Here is a 12,569-nt window from a genome sequence, read left to right on the forward strand (position 1 = left end):
GAAAAGCAATAAGAAGGGTTCTTTACCGGCTCAGGTATTACCTTGAAGATGATGAACTAGAGTTCGCCGCGCATGGGTCGACCATTGACGTAGAAGAAGATGCGGCAATCAGGGAAGGTGGCCGAGAGGCCGATCCCTCTCTAGATCGGGAGCTAGAAGGAAAATCAGAGGCTACGTCCTCCCAAGAAACTATCCCTACCCCGAAGGAAATAGCCGGTGTCATTGACATCGTAGAGTCGACGTCCCATACATAGTCCATATTCGACGAGGCTTAGGCCGACAAGGAGAAGTCAAATGAGATGGCACGAGGCGCAGACGAGGCCCTCAACATGTTCTTTGACGGCATGGACATGGGCGCGTTGGAGAATTATTCTGGGTTTGGTCATCTGGAGATCCCGAAAAAGGACTTGTCGTCGGAGGCAGGCGAGCCGAGCTCGAGCCTGAAGTTGGTGAGGTAGTTCCCTGCTCCGAGCGTGGATCCCGACCGTAAAAGAATGGTCGTGTTTACTATCCCGGCGGACACCCGAGTGCTATCTGCTCTGGTGGGCGTGGCTAGCTACCTTCGCTGCCTGGTGACTGAAGAGGACCAGGCGAAGATGAACGAAGTAAGCATTTCGAACCTCTTCAATGAAGCACAACAGGCACTGAACCGGGTAAGTTTCCCCTTCCTTGTACCCTTCATGCATTTTATTTAACTTCAACAAGTCCTCATGATCTTATTATTTTATTTTTAAGGCATCGGTGCTCCATCATGAAAGCTTCCGTCAGTTTCGGATGTAAGTCATCCAGCTCGAGTTTGAGCTCAACGAGCTAGTCCGACAAAAGAACATGTATAGGGTTCTTAGCGAGCATAAAGATGAGGCCCTCAAGGACCTCCCTAACTTATCGAGAAAGTTAAGAATAAGGCCTTGTCCGTGAAACAGGAGCATGCCAAACTAGTCGAAAAGGTAAGGATTTTTGAGGTTAAAAACAAGAGGTCACGCGTAGTGACTAATGATGCAACCTTGCGGGTCTAAGAGAAGATAGACCTGATTGAATAGCTCCAGATCGAGATGAACGAGCTCAAAACTTCGGTCGACACGCTGAGGAGCAGGATGGACCTTCTGGCCTCAGAAAAAGAGGCTACAAAAAAGGATTTGGTGTCGGTCAAGGACCAGCTTCGAGTGGCAAAAGATAAGGCCGACAAGTGGTCCCGGCTAAATGACGAACTTCGGGCACAACTAGTTTCAGCCATCTCGGAACAGGATGACGACGGTCGGGAATATACTACGCTGAAGTCCAAGTTAGAGGCAACCTCGATTGATTCCTCCGAGGTCGAATAAATGCGGGCCTAGTATAAAACTGATATGGAGATAGGCGAGCCCCGTTTAATAATGAAGGCCGAGTATGTAACGCGGTTGTCTCGGAAGGAGACCCTCGAGGAGATTCACGCCCAAGGATTTGATCTGTCGGCCGAGATTGAAGAGGCCAAGAGGCTTGAGGCTGAGGCAAAAGAGCTTTATGATCCCGAAGGTCCCGAAGGTTTTGGTGCCGAGTCGATCTCCGTTGAAGATTAGGCGGAAATGCCTTAACTCCTTTTTTGTTTCCTTTTGTATATTTTCTTTTTGTTTATTCCTTCGGCAATATTATGTATTTTAGTTTTCAGCATCTATTTGCAATTTTTTAGTCGTGGATCGTCATTAATGCCTTAGCATAGGATTAGATGTAATCTGTAGCATCCATTTTTCGGAAGTCTGAATGAAGCCCGGTTTCGATGGTAACTCCAAGTTGTTCGTGGCTTCGAAATTTTGATAAAAATGAAGGCTTTTAAGATACTTGAGTATTTTAGTTGTACACGATAGTGTTTTTCAGAGGGTAACCCTTTAATAGGTTTTAATCATACGTAAGGGCCTTACGTTATGAGTACGGACTCGGACGTCTCCGAGCCATTTTAGGTTGGCTGTAGCCTTTTATGTTCGGGCCCTGCCTAATAGGCTCGGTGCCTCCGGGATACGATAGCCCGGGCCATCCAATTTTTTCTCGGATGACAGTCCTCGAGTCGGGGTGGCCCGTGGGCTCTAGAATTTAGGATCTGTTATCCATCCCAGGTAATTCAACGGATGCATCGATGGTGCGAAATGCGTAGTAAGAAAATATGGAGAAAGCAAAGATTTCTTTCATTGTTTTATATGTAGAGTACATAATCGGAGGCGCGTAAGCCTTGTGCCATAGCAAGAGTGGGCTACAAGAGTACGGTTTTTTGACCGTTTGACCCTTACAACGAATCCTAATTACCAAGCATTGGCTTTTAATATTAAGTAATAGTACGTTCTAAAGATCCTAACCTAGGGGGTAAGGGACCCTAGTATTTGAGGCCAAATTTATGAGGGCTCGAATACCGTTGGTTCGGTGCGGGTGATCAGCAACTCCGGCTATAGACCGACCTTCGAAACTAAGGTGGCATGTCTTACTGTTGCCTCATTAAAAACCTTGCCGTAAAATCCATTTCGAAAAATAACCGGTTCAAGGGAAAAAGAGTACAACACGTGTTTTCAGACCTAATAGTCACATGTGCCTCGGCCAAGCACCTGCACAAGTTAGTCCGTACGATAACAAATTTCAAAAGGGAATTGTGCTCGTACCTTAGTAGTAGTATCGCTTTAAGTATGTCACATTCTAGTTGTTCGGTAGTTGTACACTATTTCCCAACTCGAGTTTATATGGACCTTTCCCGGTTATTCCGGCAACTCTATACGGTCCTTCCCAATTCGGGACTAGTTTTCCATCATTTGGGTTCCTGGTGTGTAGTGTTACTTTCCTTAACACCAAGTCCCCGACTTGAAAGTGTCGAATGTTAGCTCTTCGGTTATAGTACCTCCCTACTCGTTGTTTTTGAGTGGCCAACCAGACCAATACGGCTTCCCGCCTTTCGTCCAATAAGTCTAGGCTTGTGGTCATGGCCTCGCAGTTTGACATTTCAGTAGCATACTGGAACCTGAGGCTCGGTTCCCCCACCTCGACCGGGATTAAGGCTTCCGCGTCGTAGAGTAGAGAGAATGGGTTCTCTCCGGTACTCGGCTTCGAAGTCATTCGGTATGCCCACAAGACTTCGGGCAAGATTTCCTTCCACTTTTCTTCTGAATCGGTCAATCTCTTTTTCAAGTTTTGGAGTATAGTTTTGTTCGTTGATTCCACTTGTCCGTTCCAACTTGTGTGGTAAGTTGTTGATAATATCTTTTTGATTTTGTGGTCTTCGAAAAATTTACTTACCTTGCTGCCGGCGAATTATTTTCGGTTGTCGCAAACAATCTCGGTCGAGCCTCGACCCACTTGGAAAAATAATCAACATATTATGTGATCCCAGATGAAGTCGATGACCTCTTTCTCCCGGACCTTCTCTAACGCTTGAGCCTCGACCCACTTGGAAAAATAATCGGTCATGAGTAGTATGTATTGGGATTTACCGGGCGCCCAAGGCAGGGGGCCGACAATGTCCATCCCCCATTTCATAAACGACCATGGTAACTGGACCGGGTGAAGCATCTATCTCGGTTGATGAATCATTGGAGCGTGTATTTGACACTCGTTGCATTTCCGTACGAAGTCTTTCGCATCTTTCTCCATTTCAATCCAGTAGTAACGGTTCTAATTGACTTCCGAATGAAGGATTCTGCCCCCGAGTGGTTTCCGCAAGTTCCCTCGTGGACCTCTCTCATAGCGTATTCAGTCTCTCCCGGACCCAAACATCTAGCTAGTGGGCCGAAGAAGGATCTTCTGAACACATTTCCCTCGACTAAGTTTAACCTGGTAGCTTTGGTGCGCAGGGCTTTTGATTCCTTGGGATCCGATGGCAATTTTCTTGTCTTCAAGTAGTCTATATATTTCTTTCTACAATCCCAAGTTAAACTTGTCGAGTTTACCTCGGCGTGGCCTTATTCAACTACTTAGTTCATCAGTTGTACATACCACTGCCCCGAGTCAAATTCATCGGAGTCAATAGACGACCCCAAGTTGGACAGTGCATCGGCCTCACTATTTTGATCCCGAGGTACGTGTTGTATAGTCCATTTCGTGAATTGGTATAAGGTCACCTGCAACTTGTCCAAGTATCTATGCATCCGTTCCTCTTTTACTTCGAACGTTCCGTTGACTTGATTTACGACAAGGAGGGAGTCACATTTGGATTCGATCACTTCGGCCCCCAAATCTTGGCCAGTTCTAGACCTGCAATTATAGACTCGTACTCGGCTTCGTTTTTATTCAATTTCATAGTTCTAATAGACTGCCTAACTACATTACCCGTAGGTGGTTTCAAAATAATACCAAGCTCGATCCCCTTCGTGTTGGAGGCACCGTCCATGAATAGGGTCCAGATCCCCGAGCTAGTCCACGAAGTGAGTAGTAATTCCCTCTCGACCTCGGGTACCAAGGCCGGCGAAAAGTCGGACACAAAGTTCGCCAAAATCTGAGATTTTATGGCGGTCCGGGGTTCGTACTCGATATCGTACCCGCTAATTTCTACGGTCCATTTTGCCAGCTGGCCCGAGAGATCGAATTTATGCATGACATTCCTCAGCGGATAAGAGATCACAACACATATGGGGTGGCATTAAAAGTACGACTTTAATTTATTTGAAGCACTTAATAAATAAGAAATTATGTACCTTCTTATTTATCCTCGAAGCACTTAATAAGGTGAGCGCTAAGTTTTCTAGGTGAGGACACCTTGTTTCGGCATCGCCTAGGGTTCTACTAACATAATAAATAAGAAATTATGTACCTTCTTATTCCTGGACCAGGACACTACTTATCGCCACCTCTGAAACCGCCATGTAGAGGTAAAGCTATTCGTCTGCCTTCGGAGTGTGGAACAAAGGGGGGCTTGATAGGTATTGCTTGAGTTCTTCCAAAGTTTGCTAGCATTTCAGAGTCCAAGAGAAGTTGTTCTTCTTTTTAAATAGTGAGAAGAATCGATGATTATTATCCAGCGATCTCGAGATGAACCGGCCCAATGCGGCTATCTGCCCGGTCAGTCTTTGTACTGCCTTGACGTTATCGACTTCGGTGATTTCCTCTAATCTCTTTATTTTATCAGGGTTTGATCTTTATTCCCCAATTAGATGCCATGAATCCGAGAAACTTGCCTGAGCTAACCCCAAATGGACACTTCTCCGGGTTTAGCTTCATGTTGTACTTTCTCAATATGTTGAAAGTTTCTTGCAAATGAATCAAATGGACCTATGCTTGCAAGGACTTGACCAATATAAATTTCTATTGATTTTTCTATTTGTTCTTCGAACATACGGTTGACTAGGCGTTGGTATGTCGCACCAGCGTTCTTTTATCAGAACGACATTATGTTATAGTAGTAGGTGCCGAATTTGGTTATGGAAGAAGTCTTTTCTTGATCGCTTGGGTCCATTCGAATTTGATTGTACCCGGAGTAGGAGTCGAGAAAAATGAGTATCTCGTGTCCGGCCTTCGCGTCAATTATTCGATCGATGTTAGGCAAAGGGAAAGAATACTTGGGACACGCTTTATTTAGATCTTTATAATCTACACACATCCTCAGTTTATTTCCTTTTTAGGCACTACCACTACGTTATCTAACCAATATGAGTATTTAACTTCCCGGATGGAACCTATTTTCAGAAGTTTGGATACCTCATCCTTGATGAATGCATGTTTGATCTCAGACTGTGTCCTTCTCTTCTGCTTAACTGGATGGAACTTCAGATCCAAGCTTAACTTGTAAGTGGTTTCCTCCGGTGGGATCCCTGTCATGTCTAGATTGGACAAGGCAAAACAATCGGCGTTAGCTTTAAGAAAATCAATAAGTTTTTTCCTGTGCTTGGGAGTTAACCCTGTACCCAGATATACCTTTCGGTCCGGTAGGTGCTCGATCAATATAACTTGCTCCAACTCCTCGATCATTGATTTGGTGATTTCAGTGTTATCGGGTGCTATGAATGTTCTCGAGACGCTGTAATCATCCCCATCATCCGCTCTGTACTCCTTCTGTTTTTCTAGCTCAGCGGAGGCCAGTATCATTAATTGTTATTTTCTCTCTTCTTTGTTTGGTCGGTTCCACGCTTTTTGATGTTGAAACAGAGGGAATCAGAACTACTTCATCAACAACGAACATTTCCATTGCGGTCGGTTGTTCTTCATAGATCGTTTTGACTCCTCCCAGAGTGAGAAATTTCAGCGCCTGGTGTAAGTTCGAAGGCACCACTCTCATATTGTGAACCCACGCCCTTCCAAACAAGGGTATGTACCTCATATCCCCTTCGATCACGAAAAACTTTATTTCTTGGGTGGTCCCGACAGTGTTTACTGGTAAAGTTATCTCACCTTTCGTGGTCTCGTACGCCATGTTGAATCCATTCAATATCCACACCGCCGGTACGATTAGATCATGTAACCCTAGTTACTCTTCGACCCTCTAACTGATGATGTTGGCCGAACTACCTGGATCAATAAATACATGTTTAACCCGAGATTTATTAATAAGTACAGATAGTACCACCACATCATTGTGAGGTTGTACGATGCCCTGGCGTATTCGTCGCTAAACAAGATAGCCCCTTCCGGGATGTAATCCTGGGTGCATTTTTCTCTCGTGATAGAAACTTTTGTGCGTTTTATCATCGGCTATTGGGGGACATCAACTCCCCCAATGATCATGTTGATTACATGCCGAGGCTCCTCTTGTTCGACCTATTTGTTGGCGTCCCTATTTCTCAAGTGGTTTTTCGCTCGCTCGATTAGGAATTCTCGAAGGTGCCCGTTGTTGAACAATCGAACAACTTCTTCTGTTAACTGTCATTTATCTTTGATCCTATGACCGTGAGTACCGTGATACTTAGACATCAAATTAGGATCTCTCTGGGCAGGGTCGGATTGCAACGGTCGGGGCCACTTAGTCTCTTTGATGCGCCCTATGGCTAACACTACTATACTCGCACCATCCACGTTGAAATTATACTCCGATAATCTTTGTGCCTCCCCAGCTCCCTAGCGACCTGTCAAACCCGCTTTTGCTCATCAAGCCCCGACTGCTTAGTCCTCGATCATTTCTCTTGTCGTTCCTTGTCGGGTGGCGCCCGGGTCCGCTTCCCCTTTGATTCACATTGTATAGCTGATATCGATCTCGGACTGGCCTTGGCTCCTGATCAATGGTTCTCTTAGACCTGTCATCGGTCCTGATGGGGTAAACAGATCCCAAAGGGGCCCCGAGTTGGTCGTCTTCGACCCTGATCTTCGATTGATATCTGTTGTAGACGTCAACCCAGATGACCGCTAGGTACTCCGCCAAGTTTTGCCTTAGCTATTGGGAGGCCACAGAATTTCGAGGGTTGAGCCCTAGAGTAAATACCTGAACGGCCTAAGCATCCGTAACTGGTGGTAGATCCATCTGTTCCATCTGGAACCTCGATACAAACTCTCTGAGCATCTCGTTATCTCTCTGTTTGACCTTGAAAGATCTGACTTCCTGGTCTCGACCTTGATGTCTCGGGCATGGGCCTTCACGAAAGCATCTACAAGAATAGAAAACGAGTCGATATAATTCGGAGGCAAGTTGCGGTACCATATCATTGCTCTCTTGGACAAGGTTTTTCAAATTTCATCAGCAACGACGACTCGATTTCGTCGTCTTCCAAGTCATTCCCTTTGATCACACAAATATAAGAGGTTACATGCTCATTTGGATATGTGGTCCCATTATACTTGGGAATGTCGGGCATTCAAAACCTCTTCGGGGTTGGCTTTGGTGCCATGCTCGAGAAAAAGTCTTCTAAATAAACATTTTGGAGTCTGGTCCCTTCAATATCAGAGGCTCTCTCGGGATTTGATCGGCCCTGGAGTTGTACGTCTCCACCTTTTTGTCCTTGGCCTTAATCTTTTTCTCGCATGACTCCACCCGTTTTGTCAATACTTCGAGCATCTTCATTACCTCGAAAGTTTCCCCGAGCCTAAATTCACCCGGTTCCACGACAACTTGTTCAACCATTCGAGTATTTTCCCGGGACTGCTCGGGTTCGACCATGTTAGGGGTGTGGCTTTGATTTTGCAACTACGCTATCGCCGCTTGCCGAGACTACAACATTTCGAAAATCAATCGCAGGCTCACCCCTTCACCTTCACCTTCGGGTACCTCTCGAGCCACTGGCTGGGGTCCTCTGCGAATGCTGTTTTAGAGATCAGTCGGTAGATTGATGTTGATAGCCACCTGCGAGTTAGCATCGACCAGGGCGGCGGCTGGGACACCATTGGGATCGACATGAGGCACATTAATGCTAGGCATCACATTATTATTCTTACCATGATAGCCTAACTCAACGTCAATGTTCAAGTGAGCAGAATGAGAAGGCTAACCTGGAATCAAAACTTCAACAAACAAGCGTAAAATAGGGTGTGTTAAGGAGATTCGTATCAGATCACCACTATTATCCTTAGCCCCACAGTGGACGCCAAACTGTTCACCCTTAAAAATGAGTAACAATTAAATTTATACGCGATTTAAAAGATATGTGATTTAATTCAATACGAATGATTATAAACAACAAGTAAATAAGTTAAAGATAAAATAAATAATCAAACCAATCACAATGTGATGATCAAGCCTGATCTTAGTTGAATAGTTGAAATCGTTCTCGATCGGACCCTCAATACAAGCTCAGTCGCGAATAAAGAAGAGGACAAATGAAGAACACTTTGAACAATAGTTAGAAGACAAAAATAAACTTTTATTGCCTTGATTTGCATGTCACAATATGTAAGAAGCATTCCCTTTATATAGTAGGGGAATTTCAGTCCTAGTACAAGTCTATAAAAATCTTCTTTTTCTAGTAAATGTCGATCCGCAGTTGATATCGGACGGGATTCGCGCCCTAATATCATGTTCAGGGCAAATATTACGTCCCCCTACTCATCATGCATAACCGTCCTCTGCGTTTCCCGAGGTCCAGAAACTATACTTGGTCTAGGTCCGTTGCTTCACCGTGCCCTATCCCATATACATCGTTCATTCCTCTTGGGTTTCGATACGACGGGTCCTTGGGCCTCGCTTATAATCATGTCATGTCGTGCTTCCCCTTTGTTTTCTCATCGGGGAATCGGGAAAACTCTGCCCCCGATTTTACCCGTACACATTGCTAAACCCTTGATTCTCTTTTCCCCGATAATTGATAGTGGTAAGTTTTAAACTAAGGAAATTTGTTTGTTTTGATACATTTGAGGAGTAAATAATGTGATAATCTTATTTAAAAGTTCGAGCTGTTAAAAATAATATATTTTTGTTAGTTTAATTATATCTTCGACTGTGATGACCCAAAATGTCATTATTTTTATTGAATAACTAATTCTATATTCTAAGACCTCGAAAAGCACTATTTATCATTCCTCGACTTGCGTGCACAGTCCGTAAAATTTTCTGGAAAGTTTTTATGTGAAAAATAGATTAAAATGTAAATTAGAGCTTTAAAACTCAACGGAGTTGACTTTGGTCAACATTTTGAGCAAACGGACTCGGATCAATATTTCGACAGTTCCGGTAGGTCCATATCGTGATTTGGGACTTGGGCGAGATATAGAATTTTGATGAAAAATTAAAAGTTTATGTTTAAATATTGAACGGATGTCAAATTATGTGCAAACGACCCCGAAATAGAATTTTGATGATTCCAATAGCTCAGTATGTTGATTTTGGACTTAGGAGCGTGATCAGAATTTTATTTGAAAGTCCGTAGTGAAATTAGGCTTGAAATGGCTAAAATAGGAATTTAAAGCTTGGAAGTTTAACCGGAGAGTTGACTTTTTTATATCGGGGTCGGAATCCAGTTCTGAAAATATTCACAGCTTCGTTATGTCATTTATGACTTGTGTGCAAAATTTGAGGTCAATCGGACTTGATTTGATAGGTTCCGGCATCGAATGTAGAAGTTGAAAATTCTTAGTTTCATTAAGCTTGAATTGGGGTATGATTCGTGGTTTTAGCATTGTTTGATGTGATTTAGATGTTCGACTAAGTTCGTATGATATTTTAGGACTTGTTGGTATATTTGGTTGAGGTCCCGAGGGCCTCGGGTGAGTTTCAGATGGTTAATGGATCAAAAATTGGACTTAAACAGCTGCTGCAATTTTTCTCTTCTGCTGGAAATTCTGGGCTGTGATCGAGCCCAAGATCGAGCTCCCATGATCGAGCTCCCACGATCGAGCTCCCAAGATCGAGCTCCCAAAATCGAGCTCCCGAGATCGAGCTCCCCTGATCGAGCTCCCTGATCGGACTTGACAGATCTGTAAGTTATAAAAACAGAGGCATTCGACCTATTTGCCATTTTTGACAAACTTGAGCTTGAGGAGAGGCGACTTTTGATAGATTTTCAAGGAAAGACATTTGGGGTAAGTAATTCCAACTCGGATTTGGTCTATATACACAAATACATCATTATTTTCACCATTTAATTAGGGTTTTGTGATTGAAATTTGGAAAATTTTAGAAAACTCGTAGAAATAAATTTTTGAGATTTCGGTATCGATTCGGAGTCGGATTTGAGTAAAACTGGTATGGTTGGACTCGTAATTGAATTGGTTGTCGGATTTCATAACTTTCGCCGGATTCCGAGATGTGGGCCTCATGGACGAATTTTAATTAATTTCGGAATTTTTATTGAAAATGTAGTATTTCTTATAGAATTGATTCCTATAAATTTTAGTGATCGTATCGAATTATTTATGGTTAGATTCGAGCCAATCAAAGTTGGATAATCGAGGAAAGGGCCTTCTACTGGATTAAATTGGAGCAAATTGAGGTAAGTCTCTTGTCTAATCTTGTGAGGGGAAAATTTACCCCAGAGGTGATTAAATTAAATAATTATTGCTAATTGCGGGGGCTACATATGCACGAGGTGACGAGAGTTTGTGCGTAGCTACTATTAATGCTAAAGTCCGGGTAGTTTAGGACTCAAAGCATGAATTACTTATGTAAATTGTATTCTTTATTAATTAAAATATTTGATGTATATATTGTGAATTGTTATGAAAGGGTAGAAAAATATGAAATTTTCATATGCTTAATTTTTGTTTAGATTAATTAATTGTTGAAATAAATTGTTATCCTCTCGAATAAATTTACAATAAATACTCTTATTTCGGAGGTACATAAGAAAATGTCCTCCTTTCTTGTGGATCGGGCCGAACTTCTCGGCAGGATAAATGCATATATGGATCGTGCCGCACGTCCCTCGGCAGTGTACACAATATTCTGGATCGGGTCGAACGACCTCGACAGAAATCGTGCTTAATAATAATAATTACACGATACTTTGATAGTTTATTGTAGCTTATGAAGCTAATTGATAAATTGGAAAATCTTTGGAATTTAAGGATTATTATCCCTTTTAGCTAAGGAATTATTGTTATTCATGTAAATGAGATTAATTGATAAACTGAAAATTTATTGGAATTGAAGGAATTTAGTTAATATACTGAGAATTATTGCATTTGAAGGAATTTAATTATTTCTGCAGGTTAAATAAATTATTGTTATATTCGGTGAATCATGCTGAATTATATATTCTAGTTTTATTTCAATTATTATTATTGACCCGTAGTGAGTGTCAAAATCGGCTATCTCGTCTCTACCACTTCGAGATTAGGCTTGATACTTACTGAGTACACGTTGTTTACGTACTCATACTACACTTGCTGCACTTTTTGTGCATGACCTCAGGCAAGTACTAGTGGGGGACCTACCGTCTTACTCCCACGTTATCTAGGGGCATAGTGGTGAGCTACCTTTCTGAGCCATTCTGCAGCTACCAGTGTCTCTCCTTGTATTTTTTTTTATTCTGTCTATTTTTATTTCAGACAGTATTTGAAGTTTTGTATAATCTAGTAGATGCTCATACACTTGTGACACCAGGTCTTGACACACACACATTGGTAGAATTTGGTATTTTATTATTTTCTTGGATTAAAAGTTTATTCAATATACGTTTAATTTATTAGTTGGCTTGCCTAGCTGTAATGTTGGGCGCCATCACGACCTATAGGTGAAATTGGGTCGTGATAACATGGTATCAGAGCACTAGGTTTACGTAGGTCTCACAAGTTATGAGCAGACCTAATAGAGTTTTGCGGATCGGTACGGAGACGTCTGTACTTATCTTCGAGAGGCTATAGGGTGTTAAGAAACTACATTTCTTCATATTTCATCGTGCAATTAATGTAATACTAAATATCCTTCTCTTATTCTCTCACAGATGGTGAGAACGCGCTCTAATGAGGTTCCAGACCAGGGAAGAGCTACTCCCCCAGTTACTAGTTGCTAGAGGCCGAGGCCGAGGGAGGGCTCCAGCCCGTGGTAGAGGGCGAGGACGTCCCAGAACTATTCCAGTTATGCCGCCAGTGGGTCCAACGGAGAATCCCATTATTGAGGAGCAGGGTGAGGTGCCTATGGTAGAGCCAGCTCCGGTGGATTTCACATCTGCACCGGGATTTCAAGATGTCATGAGTCGTATGTTGCGGTTCATGGACAATATGACTCAGGCCGGTTTATTTCTGGCAGAACCAGCCACATCTCAGGC

This window comes from Nicotiana tabacum, chromosome 4 (assembly GCF_000715075.1).
Source record: "Nicotiana tabacum cultivar K326 chromosome 4, ASM71507v2, whole genome shotgun sequence".
Classification (NCBI taxonomy): domain Eukaryota; kingdom Viridiplantae; phylum Streptophyta; class Magnoliopsida; order Solanales; family Solanaceae; genus Nicotiana; species Nicotiana tabacum.